A 14,969-nucleotide genomic window follows, 5' to 3' on the forward strand; every position below is an offset into this window, starting at 1 on the left:
TGGAGTAGAGTGGAGTAGCATAGAGTAGAGTAGAGTGGAATAGAGTAGAGTGGAGTAGCATTGATTGGGGTAAAGTGGAGAAGAGTAGAGTAGAGTGAAGTAGAGTGGAGTAGAGTGGGGAAGAGCAGAGTGAAGTAGCATTGATTGAAGTAGAGTGGAGTAGATTAGAGTGGAGTAGAGTGGAGTAGAGTAGTGTAGAGTGGAGTAGTATAAAGCGGAGTAGAGTGGAGTAGTGTGGAGTAGAGTGGAGTGGAGTAGAGTGGAGAAGAGTGGAGTGGAGTGTAATAGTATAGAGTGGAGTAGTGTAGAGTGAAGTAGAGTGTAGTAGTGTAGATTGGATTAGAGTGGAGTAGTGTAGAGTGGAGTAGTGTAGAGTGTAATAGAGTGGAGTAGTATAGAGTGGAGTAGTGTAGAGTGGAGTAGTGTAGACTGGAGTAGAGTTGAGTAGAGTGGAGTGAAGTAGCATTGATTGGAGTAGAGTGGAGTAGAGTAGAGTGGAGTAGAGTGGCGTGGAGTAGTGTAGAGTGGAGTAGTGTAGAGTGGAGTAGTGTAGAGTGGAGTACAGTGGAGTAGAGTGGAGTAGTGTGGAGTAGAGTGGAGTGGAGTAGTGTAGAGTGAAGTAGAGTGTAGTAGTGTAGAGTGGATTAGAGTGGAGTAGTGTAGAGTGGAGTAGTGTAGAGTGGAGTAGAGTGGAGTAGTGTAGAGTGGAGTAGTATAGAGTGGAGTAGTGTAGAGTGGAGTAGAGTGGAGTGAAGTAGCATCGATTGAAGTAGAGTGGAGTACAGTAGAGTAGAGTAGAGTGGAGTGGAGTAGTGTAGAGTGGTGTAGTGTAGAGTGGAGTACAGTGGAGTAGAGTGGAGTAGTGTGGAGTAGCATTGAGTGGAGTAGAGTGGAGTAGTATAGAGTGGGGTAGTGTAGAGTGGAGTAGAGTGGAGTAGTGTAGAGTATATTAGAGTGGAGTGGTGTTGAGAGGAGTAGTGTAGAGTGGAGTACAGTGGAGTAGTGTAGAGTGGTGTACAGAGAGGTAGCGTAGAGTGCAGTAGAGTAGAGTAGTGTAGAGTGGAGTAGAGTGGAGAAGAGTGGAGTGGAGTAGCATCGATTGGAGTAGTGTGGAGTAGAGTGGAGTAGTGTAGAGTGGAGTAGAGAGGAGTAGAGTGGAGTAGTGTAGAGTGGAGTAGTGTAGAGTGGAGTAGTGTAGAGTGGAGTGGATTAGAGTAGAGTAGTGTGGAGTAGAGTGGAGTATCATCGATTGGAGTAGAGTGTAGTAGAGTGTAGTAGAGTGGAGTAGCATAAAATGGAGTAGAGTGGAGTGGAATAGAGTGGAGTAGAGTGGAGTGGAGTGGAGTGGAGTAGTGTGGAATAGCGTAGAGTGCAGTAGCGTAGAGTGGAGTAGAGTGGAGTAGAGTGGAGTAGCATTGATTGTAGTAGAGTGGAGTAGCGTAGAGTGGAGTAGAGTAGAGTGGAGTAGCATTGATTGAAATAGAGTGGAGAAGAGTAGAGTAGAGTGGAGTAGAGTAGAGTGGAATAGCATTGATTGGAGTAGAGTGGAGTAAAGTGGAGTAGAGTGAAGTAGAATGGAGAAGAGTGGAGTGGAGTAGCATTGAGCGCAGTAGAGTGGAGTATAGTGGAGTAGCACTGGTTGGAGTAGAGTGGAGTAGAGTAGAGTAGAGCAGTGTAGAGTGGAGTAGTGTAGAGTGGAGTACAGTGGAGTAGAGTGGAGTAGTGTAGAGTGGAGTACAGTGGAGTAGTGTGGAGTAGAATGGAGTGGAGTGGAGTAGAGTGGAGTGGAGTAGCATCGAGTAGAGTAGAGTGGAGTAGTGTAGAGTGGATTAGAGTGGAGTAGTGTAGAGTGGAGTAGTGTATAGTGGAGTAGCATTGCTTGGAGTAGAGTGGAATAGCGTAGAGTGGAGTAGAGTGGAGTAAAGGAAAAGTGGAATAGCATTGATTGGAGTAGAGTGGAGAAGAGTAGAGAAGAGTGGATTAGAGTGGAGTAGAGTGGAGTGAAGTAGCATCGATTGGAGTAAAGTGGAGTAAAGTAGAGTGGAGTAGAGTGGAGTAGTGTAGAGTGGAGTACAGTGGAGTAGAGTGGAGTAGTGTGGAGTAGCATCGAGTGGAGTAGAATGGAGTAGTGCAGAGTGGAGTAGTGTAGAGTGGAGTAGTGTAGAGTGGAGTACAGTGGAGTAGTGTAGAGTGGAGTACGGTGAAGTAGCATAGAGTGGAGTAGAGTGGAGTAGTGTAGAGTGGAGTAGAGTGGAGTAGAGTAGAGTGGAGTAGCATCGATTGGAGTAGAGTGGAGTAGTGTAGAGTGGAGTAGTGTAGAGTGGAGTAGAGTGGAGTAGTGTAGAGTGGAGTAGTGTAGAGTGGAGTAGTGTACAGTGGAGTAGAGTGGAGTAGTGTAAAGTGGAGTAGAGTTGAGTGAAGTAGCATCGATTGGAATAGAGTGGAGTGGAGTAGTGTAGACTGGAGTAGTGTAGAGTGGAGTAGAGTGGAGTAGTGTGGAGTAGCATTGAGTGGAGTAGAGTGGAGTAGTATAGAGTGGAGTAGTGTAGAGTGGAGTAGAGGTGGAGTAGTGTAGAGTATATTAGAGTGTAGTAGTGTTGAGTGGAGTAGTGTAGAGTGGAGTACAGTGGAGTAGAGTGGAGTAGTGTAGAGTGGAGTACAGTGGAGTAGTGTGGAGTAGAGTGGAGTGGAGTGGAATAGAGTGGAGTGGAGTAGCATCGAGTGGAGTAGAGTGGAGTAGTGTAGAGTGGAGTAGTGTAGAGTGGAGTAGAGTGGAGTAGTGTAGAGTGGATTAGAGTGGAGTAGTGTAGAGTGGAGTAGTGTAGAGTGGAGTAGTGTAGAGTGGAGTAGAGTGGAGTAGTGTAGAGTGGAGTAGAGTGGAGTGGAGTAACATTGATTGGAGTAGAGTGGAGTAGTGTAGAGTGGAGTAGTGTAGAGTGGAGTAGAATGGAGTAGTGTAGAGTGGAGTAGTGAAGAGTGGAGTAGAGTGGAGTAGTGTAGAGTGGAGTAGTGTAGAGTGGAGTAGAGTGGAGTGGAGTAGCATTTATTGGAGTAGAGTGGAGTAGTGTAGAGTGGAGTACAGTGGAGTAGTGTGGAGTAGAGTGGAGTGGAGTAGAGTGGAGTGGAGTAGCATCAAGTGGAGTAGAGTGGAGTAGTGTAGAGTGGAGTAGTGTAGAGTGGAGTAGAGTGGAGTAGTGTAGAGTGGATTAGAGTGGAGTAGTGTAGAGTGGAGTAGTGCATAGTGGAGTAGCATTGCTTGGAGTAGAGTGGAATAGCGTAGAGTGGTGTAGAGTGGAGTAGAGTAGAGTGGAATAGCATTGATTGGAGTAGAGTGGAGTAAAGTGGAGTAGAGTGAAGTAGAATGGAGAAGAGTGGAGTGGAGTAGCATTGAGTGCAGTAGAGTGGAGTATAGTGGAGTAGCATTGGTTGGAGTAGAGTGGAGTAGCGTAGAGTGGAGTAGAGTGGAATAGCGTAAAATGGAGTAGAGTGGAGTGGAATAGAGTGGAGTAGAGTGGAGTGGAGTGGAGTAGTGTGGAGGAGCGTGGAGTAGAGTGGAGTAGAGTGGAGAAGCATTGATTGGAGTAGAGTGGAGTAGCATAGAGTAGAGTAGAGTGGAGTAGCATTGATTGGGGTAAAGTGGAGAAGAGTAGAGTAGAGTGGAGTAGAGTGGAGTAGAGTGGAGAAGAGCAGAGTGGAGTAGCATTGATTGAAGTAGAGTGGAGAAGATTAGAGTGGAGTAGAGTGGAGTAGAGTAGTGTAGAGTGGAGTAGTATAAAGAGGAGTAGAGTGGAGTAGTGTGGAGTAGAGTGGAGTGGAGTAGAGTGGAGAAGAGTGGAGTAGTGTAGAGTGAAGTAGAATGTAGTAGTGTATATTGGATTAGAGTGGAGTAGTGTATAGTGGAGTAGTGTAGAGTGTAATAGAGTGGAGTAGTATAGAGTGGAGTAGTGTAGAGTCGAGTAGTGTAGAGTGGAGTAGAGTGGAGTAGAGTGGAGTGAAGTAGCATTGATTGGAGTAGAGTGGAGTAGAGTAGAGGGGAGTAGAGTGGTGTGGAGTAGTGTAGAGTGGAGTAGTGTAGAGTGGAGCACAGTGGAGTAGAGTGGAGTAGTGTGGAGTAGAGTGGAGTGGAGTAGTATAGAGTGTAGTAGTGTAGAGTGGAGTAGAGTGGAGTAGAGTGGAGTAGTGTAGAGTGGATTAGAGTGGAGTAGTGTAGAGTGGAATACTGTATAGTGGAGTAGCATTGCTTGGAGTAGAGTGGAATAGCGTAGCGTAGAGTGGAGTAGAGTGGAGTAGAGTAGAGTGGAATAGCATTGATTGGAGTAGAGTGGAGTAAAGTGGAGTAGAGTGAAGTAGAATGGAGAAGAGTGGAGTGGAGTAGCATTGAGCGCAGTAGAGTGGAGTATAGTGGAGTAGCACTGGTTGGAGTAGAGTGGAGTAGAGTAGAGTAGAGCAGTGTAGAGTGGAGTAGTGTAGAGTGGAGTACAGTGGAGTAGAGTGGAGTAGTGTAGAGTGGAGTACAGTGGAGTAGTGTGGAGTAGAATGGAGTGGAGTGGAGTAGAGTGGAGTGGAGTAGCATCGAGTGGAGTAGAGTGGAGTAGTGTAGAGTGGATTAGAGTGGAGTAGTGTAGAGTGGAGTAGTGTATAGTGGAGTAGCATTGCTTGGAGTAGAGTGGAATAGCGTAGAGTGGAGTAGAGTGGAGTAAAGGAAAAGTGGAATAGCATTGATTGGAGTAGAGTGGAGAAGAGTAGAGAAGAGTGGATTAGAGTGGAGTAGAGTGGAGTGAAGTAGCATCGATTGGAGTAAAGTGGAGTAAAGTAGAGTGGAGTAGAGTGGAGTAGTGTAGAGTGGAGTACAGTGGAGTAGAGTGGAGTAGTGTGGAGTACTATCGAGTGGAGTAGAATGGAGTAGTGCAGAGTGGAGTAGTGTAGAGTGGAGTAGTGTAGAGTGGAGTACAGTGGAGTAGTGTAGAGTGGAGTACGGTGAAGTAGCATAGAGTGGAGTAGAGTGGAGTAGTGTAGAGTGGAGTAGAGTGGAGTAGAGTGGAGTGGAGTAGCATCGATTGGAGTAGAGTGGAGTAGTGTAGAGTGGAGTAGTGTAGAGTGGAGTAGAGTGGAGTAGTGTAGAGTGGAGTAGTGTAGAGTGGAGTAGTGTACAGTGGAGTAGAGTGGAGTAGTGTAAAGTGGAGTAGAGTTGAGTGAAGTAGCATCGATTGGAATAGAGTGGAGTGGAGTAGTGTAGACTGGAGTAGTGTAGAGTGGAGTAGAGTGGAGTAGTGTGGAGTAGCATTGAGTGGAGTAGAGTGGAGTAGTATAGAGTGGAGTAGTGTAGAGTGGAGTAGAGGTGGAGTAGTGTAGAGTATATTAGAGTGTAGTAGTGTTGAGTGGAGTAGTGTAGAGTGGAGTACAGTGGAGTAGTGTAGAGTGGAGTACAGAGGAAAAGCGTAGAGTGGAGTACAGTGGAGTGGAGTAGTGTAGAGAGGAGTAGTTTAGAGTGGAGTAGTGTAGAGTGGAATAGAGTGGAGTAGTGTAGAGTGGAGTAGTGTAGAGTGGAGTAGAGTGGAGTGGAGTAACATTGATTGGAGTAGAGTGGAGTAGTGTAGAGTGGAGTAGTGTAGAGTGGATTAGAGTGGAGTAGTGTAGAGTGGAGTAGTGAAGATTGGAGTAGAGTGGAGTAGTGTAGAGTGGAGTAGAGTGGAGTGGAGTAGCATTTATTGGAGTAGAGTGGAGTAGTGTAGAGTGGAGTAGAGTGGAGTAGAGTGGAGTGGAGTAGCATCGATTGGAGTAGAGTAGAGTAGAGTGGAGTAGAGTGGAGTAGAGTAGTGTAGAGTGGAGTAGTGTAGAGTGGAGTACAGTGGAGTAGAGTGGAGTAGTGTAGAGTGGAGTACAGTGGAGTAGTGTGGAGTAGAGTGGAGTGCAGTGGAGTAGAGTGGAGTGGAGTAGCATCAAGTGGAGTAGAGTGGAGTAGTGTAGAGTGGAGTAGTGTAGAGTGGAGTAGAGTGGAGTAGAGTGGAGTGGAGTAGCATCGATTGGGGTAGAGTAGAGTAGAGTGGAGTAGAGTAGTGTAGAGTGGAGTAGTGTAGAGTGGAGTACAGTGGAGTAGAGTGGAGTAGTGTAGAGTGGAGTACAGTGGTGTAGTGTGGAGTAGAGTGGAGTGCAGTGGAGTAGAGTGGAGTGGAGTAGCATCGAGTGGAGTAGAGTGGAGTAGTGTAGAGTAGAGTAGTGTAGAGTGGAGTAGAGTGGAGTAGAGTGGAGTAGTGTAGAGTGGATTAGAGTGGAGTAGTGTAGAGTGGAGTAGAGTATAGTGGAGTAGCATTGCTTGGAGTAGAGTGGAATAGCGTAGAGTGGAGTAGAGTTGAGTAGAGTAGAGTGGAATAGCTCTGATTGGAGTAGAGTGGAGAAGAGTAGAGAAGAGTGGAGTAGAGTGGAGTAGAGTGGAGTGAAGTAGAGAAGAGTGGAGTAGAGTGGAGTAGAGTAGAGTGGAGTAGAGTAGAGTGGAGTAGTGTAGAGTGGAGTAGAGTAGAGTGGAGTAGAGTGGAGTAGTGTAGAGTGGAGTACAGTGGAGAAGAGTGGAGTAGTGTGGAGTAGCATCGAGTGGAGTAGAATGGAGTAGTGCAGAGTGGAGAAGTGTAGAGTGGAGTAGTGTAGAGTGGAGTACAGTGGAGTAGTGTAGAGTGGAATACAGTGAAGTAGCGTAGAGTGGAGTAGAGTTGAGTAGTGTAGAGTGGAGTAGAGTGGAGTAGAGTGGAGTGGAGTAGCATCGATTGGAGTAGAGTGGAGTAGTGGAGTAGTGTAGAGTGGAGTACAGTGGAGTAGTGTGGAGTAGAGTGGAGTGGAGTGGAGTAGAGTGGAGTGGAGTAGCATTGAGTGGAGTAGAGTGGAGTAGTGTAGAGTGGAGTACTGTAGAGTGGAGTAGAGTGGAGTAGAGTGGAGTAGTGTAGAGTGGATTAGAGTGGAGTAGTGTAGAGTGGAGTAGTGTAGAGTGGAGTAGTGTAGAGTGGAGTTGTGTAGAATGGAGTACAGTGGAGTAGTGTGGAGTAGAGTGGAGTGGAGTGGAGTAGAGTGGAGTGGAGTAGCATTGAGTGGAGTAGAGTGGAGTAGTGTAGAGTGGAGTAGTGTAGAGTGGAGTAGAGTGGAGTAGAGTGGAGTAGTGTAGAGTGGATTAGAGTGGAGTAGTGTAGAGTGGAGTAGTGTATAGTGGAGAAGCATTGCTTGGAGTAGAGTGGAATAGCATAGAGTGGAGTAGAGTAGAGTGGAATAGCATTGATTATAGTAGAGTGGAGAAGAGTAGAGAAGAGTGGAGTAGAGTGGAGTAAAGTGGAGTGAAGTAGCATCGATTGGAGTAGAGTGGAGTAGAGTAGAGTGGAGTAGAGTGGAGTAGTGTAGAGTGGAGTACAGTGGAGTAGAGTGGAGTAGTGTGGAGTAGCATCGAGTGGAGTAGAATGGAGTAGTGCAGAGTGGAGTAGTGTAGAGTGGAGTAGTGTAGAGTGGAGTACAGTGGAGTAGTGTAGAGTGGAGTACAGTGATGTAGCGTAGAGTGGAGTAGAGTGGAGTAGTGTAGAGTGGAGTAGAGTAGAGTAGAGTGGAGTGGAGTAGCATCGATTGGAGTAGAGTGGAGTAGTGTAGAGTGGAGTAGTGTAGAGTGGAGTAGAGTGGAGTAGTGTAGAGTGGAGTAGTGTAGAGTGCAGTAGAGTGGAGTAGTGTAGAGTGGAGTAGAGTGGAGTGAAGTAGCATCAATTGGAATAGAGTGGAGTGGAGTAGTGTAGAGTGGAGTAGTGTAGAGTGGAGTAGAGTGGAGTAGTGTGGAGTAGCATCGAGTGGAGTAGAATGGAGTAGTGCAGAGTGGAGAAGTGTAGAGTGGAGTAGTGTAGAGTGGAGTACAGTGGAGTAGTGTAGAGTGGAATACAGTGAAGTAGCGTAGAGTGGAGTAGAGTTGAGTAGTGTAGAGTGGAGTAGAGTGGAGTAGAGTGGAGTGGAGTAGCATCGATTGGAGTAGAGTGGAGTAGTGGAGTAGTGTAGAGTGGAGTACAGTGGAGTAGTGTGGAGTAGAGTGGAGTGGAGTGGAGTAGAGTGGAGTGGAGTAGCATTGAGTGGAGTAGAGTGGAGTAGTGTAGAGTGGAGTACTGTAGAGTGGAGTAGAGTGGAGTAGAGTGGAGTAGTGTAGAGTGGATTAGAGTGGAGTAGTGTAGAGTGGAGTAGTGTAGAGTGGAGTAGTGTAGAGTGGAGTTGTGTAGAATGGAGTACAGTGGAGTAGTGTGGAGTAGAGTGGAGTGGAGTGGAGTAGAGTGGAGTGGAGTAGCATTGAGTGGAGTAGAGTGGAGTAGTGTAGAGTGGAGTAGTGTAGAGTGGAGTAGAGTGGAGTAGAGTGGAGTAGTGTAGAGTGGATTAGAGTGGAGTAGTGTAGAGTGGAGTAGTGTATAGTGGAGAAGCATTGCTTGGAGTAGAGTGGAATAGCATAGAGTGGAGTAGAGTAGAGTGGAATAGCATTGATTATAGTAGAGTGGAGAAAAGTAGAGAAGAGTGGAGTAGAGTGGAGTAAAGTGGAGTGAAGTAGCATCGATTGGAGTAGAGTGGAGTAGAGTAGAGTGGAGTAGAGTGGAGTAGTGTAGAGTGGAGTACAGTGGAGTAGAGTGGAGTAGTGTGGAGTAGCATCGAGTGGAGTAGAATGGAGTAGTGCAGAGTGGAGTAGTGTAGAGTGGAGTAGTGTAGAGTGGAGTACAGTGGAGTAGTGTAGAGTGGAGTACAGTGATGTAGCGTAGAGTGGAGTAGAGTGGAGTAGTGTAGAGTGGAGTAGAGTAGAGTAGAGTGGAGTGGAGTAGCATCGATTGGAGTAGAGTGGAGTAGTGTAGAGTGGAGTAGTGTAGAGTGGAGTAGAGTGGAGTAGTGTAGAGTGGAGTAGTGTAGAGTGCAGTAGAGTGGAGTAGTGTAGAGTGGAGTAGAGTGGAGTGAAGTAGCATCAATTGGAATAGAGTGGAGTGGAGTAGTGTAGAGTGGAGTAGTGTAGAGTGGAGTAGAGTGGAGTAGTGTGGAGTAGCATTGAGTGGAGTAGAGTGGAGTAGTATAAAGTGGAGTAGAGTGGAGTAGTGTAGAGTATATTAGAGTGTAGTAGTGTTGAGTGGAGTAGTGTAGAGTGGAGTACAGTGGAGTAGTATAGAGTGGAGTACAGAGGAAAAGCGTAGAGTGGAGTAGAGTGGAGTGGAGTAGTGTAGAGAGGAGTAGTTTAGAGTGGAGTAGTGTAGAGTGGAGTAGTGTAGAGTGGAGTAGTGTTGAGTGGAGTAGAGTGGAGTAACATTGATTGGAGTAGAGTGGAGTAGTGTAGAGTGGAGTAGTGTAGAGTGTAGTAGAGTGGAGTAGTGTAGAGTGGAGTAGTGAAGAGTGGAGTAGAGTGGAGTAGTGTAGAGTGGAGTAGTGTAGAGTGGAGTAGAGTGGAGTGGAGTAGCATTTATTGGAGTAGAGTGGAGTAGTGTAGAGTGGAGTAGAGTGGAGTAGAGTGGAGTGGAGTAGCATTGATTGGAGTAGAGTGGAGTAGAGTGGAGTAGAGTAGTGTAGAGTGGAGTAGTGTAGAGTGGAGTAGTGAAGAGTGGAGTAGAGTGGAGTAGTGTAGAGTGGAGTAGTGTAGAGTGGAGTAGAGTGGAATGGAGTAGCATTTATTGGAGTAGAGTGGAATAGTGTAGAGTGGAGTAGAGTGGAGTAGAGTGGAGTGGAGTAGCATCGATTGGAGTAGAGTGGAGTAGAGTGGAGTAGAGTAGTGTAGAGTGGAGTAGTGTAGAGTGGAGTACAGTGGAGTAGAGTGGAGTAGTGTAGAGTAGAGTACAGTGGAGTAGTGTGGAGTACAGTGGAGTGAGTGGAGTAGAGTGGAGTGGAGTAGCATCGAGTGGAGTAGAGTGGAGTAGTGTAGAGTGGAGTAGTGTAGAGTGGAGTATAGTGGAGTAGAGTGGAGTAGTGTAGAGTGGATTAGAGTGGAGTAGTGTAGAGTGGAGTAGTGTATAGTGGAGTAGCATTGCTTGGAGTAGAGTGGAATAGCGTAGAGTGGAGTAGAGTGGAGTAGAGTATAGTGGAATAGCATTGATTGGAGTAGAGTGGAGAAGAGTAGAGAAGAGTGGAGTAGAGTGGAGTAGAGTGGAGTGAAGTAGAGAAGAGTGGAGTAGAGTGGAGTAGAGTAGATTGGAGTAGAGTGGAGTAGTGTAGAGTGGAGTACAGTGGAGTAGAGTGGAATAGTGTGGAGTAGCATCGAGTGGAGTAGAATGGAGTAGTGCAGAGTGGAGTAGTGTAGAGTAGAGTAGTGTAGAGTGGAGTACAGTGGAGTAGTGTAGAGTGGAGTACAGTGAAGTAGCGTAGAGTTGAGTAGAGTGGAGTAGTGTAGAGTGGAGTAGAGTGGAGTAGAGTGGAGTGGAGTAGCATCGATTGGAGTAGAGTGGAGTAGTGTAGAGTGGAGTAGTGTAGAGTGGAGTAGAGTGGAGTAGTGTAGAGTGGAGTAGTGTAGAGTGGAGTAGTGTAGAGTGGAGTAGAGTGGAGTAGTGTAGAGTGGAGTAGAGTGGAGTGAAGTAGCATCGATTGGAATAGAGTGGAGTGGAGTAGTGTAGAGGGGAGTAATGTAGAGTGGAGTACAGTGGAGTAGAGTGGAGTAGTGTGGAGTAGCATCGAGTGGAGTGGAATGGAGTAGTGCAGAGTAGAGTAGTATAGAGTGAAGTAGTGTAGAGTGGAGTACAGTGGAGTAGTGTAGAGTGGAGTACAGTGAAGTAGCGTAGAGTGGAGTAGAGTGGAGTAGTGTAGAGTGGAGTAGAGTGGAGTAGAGTGGAGTGGAGTAGCATCGATTGGAGTAGCGTGGAGTAGTGTAGAGTGGAGTAGTGTAGAGTGGAGTAGAGTGGAGTAGTGTAGAGTGGAGTAGTGTACAGTGGAGTAGAGTGGAGTAGTGTAGAGTGGAGTAGAGTGGAGTGGTGTAGAGTGGAGTAGTGTTGAGTGGAGTAGAGTGGAGTAACATTGATTGGAGTAGAGTGGAGTAGTGTAGAGTGGAGTAATGTAGAGTGTAGTAGAGTGGAGTAGTGTAGAGTGGAGTAGTGAAGAGTGGAGTAGAGTGGAGTAGTGTAGAGTGGAGTAGTGTAGAGTGGAGTAGAGTGGAGTGGAGTAGCATTTATTGGAGTAGAGTGGAGTAGTGTAGAGTGGAGTAGAGTGGTGTAGAGTGGAGTGGAGTAGCATCGATTGGAGTAGAGTGGAGTAGAGTGGAGTAGAGTAGTGTAGAGTGGAGTAGTGTAGAGTGGAGTACAGTGGAGTAGAGTGGAGTAGTGTAGAGTGGAGTACAGTGGAGTAGTGTGGAGTACAGTGGAGTGAGTGGAGTAGAATGGAGTGGAGTAGCATCGAGTGGAGTAGAGTGGAGTAGTGTAGAGTGGAGTAGTGTAGAGTGGAGTAGAGTGGAGTAGAGTGGAGTAGTGTAGAGTGGATTAGAGTGGAGTAGTGTAGAGTGGAGTAGTGTATAGTGGAGTAGCATTGCTTGGAGTAGAGTGGAATAGCGTAGAGTGGAGTAGAGTGGAGTAGAGTAGAGTGAAATAGCATTGATTGGAGTAGAGTGGAGAAGAGTAGAGAAGAGTGGAGTAGAGTGGAGTAGAGTGGAGTGAAGTAGAGAAGAGTGGAGTAGAGTGGAGTAGAGTAGAGTGGAGTAGAGTGGAGTAGTGTAGAGTGGAGTACATTGGAGTAGAGTGGAATAGTGTGGAGTAGCATCGAGTGGAGTAGAATGGAGTAGTGCAGAGTGGAGTAGTGTAGAGTGGAGTAGTGTAGAGTGGAGTACAGTGGAGTAGTGTAGAGTGGAGTACAGTGAAGTAGCGTAGAGTGGAGTAGAGTGGAGTAGTGTAGAGTGGAGTAGAGTGGAGTAGAGTGGAGTGGAGTAGCATCGATTGGAGTAGAGTGGAGTAGTGTAGAGTGGAGTAGTGTAGAGTGGAGTAGAGTGGAGTAGTGTAGAGTGGAGTAGTGTAGAGTGGAGTAGTGTAGAGTGGAGTAGAGTGGAGTAGTGTAGAGTGGAGTAGAGTGGAGTGAAGTAGCATCGATTGGAATAGAGTGGAGTGGAGTAGTGTAGAGGGGAGTAATGTAGAGTGGAGTACAGTGGAGTAGAGTGGAGTAGTGTGGAGTAGCATCGAGTGGAGTGGAATGGAGTAGTGCAGAGTAGAGTAGTATAGAGTGGAGTAGTGTAGAGTGGAGTACAGTGGAGTAGTGTAGAGTGGAGTACAGTGAAGTAGCGTAGAGTGGAGTAGAGTGGAGTAGTGTAGAGTGGAGTAGAGTGGAGTAGAGTGGAGTGGAGTAGCATCGATTGGAGTAGCGTGGAGTAGTGTAGAGTGGAGTAGTGTAGAGTGGAGTAGAGTGGAGTAGTGTAGAGTGGAGTAGTGTACAGTGGAGTAGAGTGGAGTAGTGTAGAGTGGAGTAGAGTGGAGTGGTGTAGAGTGGAGTAGTGTTGAGTGGAGTAGAGTGGAGTAACATTGATTGGAGTAGAGTGGAGTAGTGTAGAGTGGAGTAATGTAGAGTGTAGTAGAGTGGAGTAGTGTAGAGTGGAGTAGTGAAGAGTGGAGTAGAGTGGAGTAGTGTAGAGTGGAGTAGTGTAGAGTGGAGTAGAGTGGAGTGGAGTAGCATTTATTGGAGTAGAGTGGAGTAGTGTAGAGTGGAGTAGAGTGGTGTAGAGTGGAGTGGAGTAGCATCGATTGGAGTAGAGTGGAGTAGAGTGGAGTAGAGTAGTGTAGAGTGGAGTAGTGTAGAGTGGAGTACAGTGGAGTAGAGTGGAGTAGTGTAGAGTGGAGTACAGTGGAGTAGTGTGGAGTACAGTGGAGTGAGTGGAGTAGAATGGAGTGGAGTAGCATCGAGTGGAGTAGAGTGGAGTAGTGTAGAGTGGAGTAGTGTAGAGTGGAGTAGAGTGGAGTAGAGTGGAGTAGTGTAGAGTGGATTAGAGTGGAGTAGTGAAGAGTGGAGTAGTGTATAGTGGAGTAGCATTGCTTGGAGTAGAGTGGAATAGCGTAGAGTGGAGTAGAGTGGAGTAGAGTAGAGTGAAATAGCATTGATTGGAGTAGAGTGGAGAAGAGTAGAGAAGAGTGGAGTAGAGTGGAGTAGAGTGGAGTGAAGTAGAGAAGAGTGGAGTAGAGTGGAGTAGAGTAGAGTGGAGTAGAGTGGAGTAGTGTAGAGTGGAGTACATTGGAGTAGAGTGGAATAGTGTGGAGTAGCATCGAGTGGAGTAGAATGGAGTAGTGCAGAGTGGAGTAGTGTAGAGTGGAGTAGTGTAGAGTGGAGTACAGTGGAGTAGTGTAGAGTGGAGTACAGTGAAGTAGCGTAGAGTGGAGTAGAGTGGAGTAGTGTAGAGTGGAGTAGAGTGGAGTAGAGTGGAGTGGAGTAGCATCGATTGGAGTAGAGTGGAGTAGTGTAGAGTGGAGTAGTGTAGAGTGGAGTAGAGTGGAGTAGTGTAGAGTGGAGTAGTGTAGAGTGGAGTAGTGTAGAGTGGAGTAGAGTGGAGTAGTGTAGAGTGGAGTAGAGTGGAGTTAAGTAGCATCGATTGGAATAGAGTGGAGTGGAGTAGTGTAGAGTGGAGTAGTGTAGAGTGGAGTACAGTGGAGTAGAGTGGAGTAGTGTGGAGTAGCATCGAGTGGAGTGGAATGGAGTAGTGCAGAGTGGAGTAGTGTAGAGTGGAGTAGTGTAGAGTGGAGTACAGTGGAGTAGTGTAGAGTGGAGTACAGTGAAGTAGCGTAGAGTGGAGTAGAGTGGAGTAGTGTAGAGTGGAGTAGAGTGGAGTAGAGTGGAGTAGAGTAGCATCGATTGGAGTAGCGTGGAGTAGTGTAGAGTGGAGTAGTGTAGAGTGGAGTAGTGTACAGTGGAGTAGAGTGGAGTAGTGTAGAGTGGAGTAGAGTGGAGTGGTGTAGAGTGGAGTAGTGTTGAGTGGAGTAGAGTGGAGTAACATTGATTGGAGTAGAGTGGAGTAGTGTAGAGTGGAGTAATGTAGAGTTTAGTAGAGTGGAGTAGTGTAGAGTGGAGTAGTGAAGAGTGGAGTAGAGTTGAGTAGTGTAGAGTGGAGTAGTGTAGAGTGGAGTAGAGTGGAGTGGAGTAGCATTTATTGTAGTAGAGTGGAGCAGTGTAGAGTGGAGTAGAGTGGAGTAGAATGGAGTAGAGTGGAGTGGAGTAGCATTGATTGGAGTAGAGTGGAGTAGAGTGGAGTAGAGTAGTGTAGAGTGGAGTGGTGTAGAGTGGAGTAGAGTGGAGTAGAGTGGAGTAGTGTAGAGTGGAGTAGTGAAGAGTGGAGTAGAGTGGAGTAGTGTAGAGTGGAGTAGTGTAGAGTAGAGTACAGTGGAGTGGAGTAGCATTTATTGGAGTAGAGTGGAGTAGTGTAGAGTGGAGTAGTAGTGGAGTACAGTGGAGTAGTGTAGAGTGGAGTACAGTGAAGTAGCGTAGAGTGGAGTAGAGTGGAGTAGTGTAGAGTGGAGTAGAGTGGAGTAGAGTGGAGTGGAGTAGCATCGATTGGAGTAGCGTGGAGTAGTGCAGAGTGGAGTAGTGTAGAGTGGAGTAGAGTGGAGTAGTGTAGAGTGGAGTAGTGTAGAGTGGAGTAGTGTACAGTGGAGTAGAGTGGAGTAGTGTAGAGTGGAGTAGAGTGGAGTGGTATAGAGTGGAGTAGTGTTGAGTGGAGTAGAGTGGAGTAACATTGATTGGAGTAGAGTGGAGTAGTGTAGAGTGGAAGAATGTAGAGTGTAGTAGAGTGGAGTAGTGTAGAGTGGAGTAGTGAAGAGTGGAGTAGAGTGGAGTAGTGTAGAGTGGAGTAGTATAGAGTGGAGTAGAGTGGAGTGGAGTAGCATTTATTGGAGTAGAGTGGAGTAGTGTAGAGTGGAGTAGAGTGGAGTAGAGTGGAGTGGAGTAGCATCGATTGGAGTAGAGTGGAGTAGAGTGGAGTAGAGTAGTGTAGAGTGGAGTAGTGTAGAGTGGAGTACAGTGGAGTACAGTGGAGTAGTGTAGAGTGGAGT

Source organism: Triturus cristatus, chromosome 1_1 (assembly GCF_964204655.1).
Source record: "Triturus cristatus chromosome 1_1, aTriCri1.1, whole genome shotgun sequence".
Classification (NCBI taxonomy): domain Eukaryota; kingdom Metazoa; phylum Chordata; class Amphibia; order Caudata; family Salamandridae; genus Triturus; species Triturus cristatus.